Below are 719 nucleotides of genomic sequence, written 5' to 3' on the forward strand. Positions count from 1 at the left end.
ACCATCTGCACAGCCACCAATGCCAGAACCTTTCCTGTTACCTTGAACTCCTCTTTCTCCCTCTCTCCTTCACTCCATCTTTCTGATTCTCCCCCCTCAACCCCCCTAGCAGTCCATCACTCACCCCTGAAATTTTCCCAAAGCCACCCCCTTTCCTGTGTTCCTTCTACAGCTGCTGTGGTTTCATGTTGAAAGCAGGACCTTGACCAGAGCAAGCTGCTAGATGTCCTGGGTGTAAACACAAAAAGAGCTTAAGTAGAAAGGGAATTATGTGCAAACACAGGCGCTGGCGATTTGATTGCTGGGACTCTTTAAAAACAACTCTCAGGGGCAGTCATCCAAAATACAAATACACTGAGCACTCTATGTTAAAACCATTACTCCCAGGCCTAGAAAGGGGGGCTGCCATACTAGCGTTCCACGTGTCGGGGGAAAGAAAGAAGGCAGGCAGGAAAGAAGGCGGGCAGGAAGAAAAAGTGTTTCTCTTGCTTTGTGGATCTCCCAAATCCCTTGTTTTTGTTGCTTAGGAAGTCAGTGTTAGTCTTCGCTGAAGATTTACGAGGCAGAAGGACAAAGGAGGAGAAAGTAATGCGACCTGTTTAGCCAGGAGGGAGCTGCTCCAATTGGGATGAAATTTTAAACATGAGGAGGTGCTGCGGTCCTTGGAGCACCACCTTCCCTCGTGGCTGCTGTTTCGCACAGGTGTCTGAAGCTGGGTG

This window comes from Pteronotus mesoamericanus, unplaced genomic scaffold (assembly GCF_021234165.1).
Source record: "Pteronotus mesoamericanus isolate MK-2021 breed Mesoamerican mustached bat unplaced genomic scaffold, CSHL_Meso_final contig_557, whole genome shotgun sequence".
Lineage (NCBI taxonomy): Eukaryota > Metazoa > Chordata > Mammalia > Chiroptera > Mormoopidae > Pteronotus > Pteronotus mesoamericanus.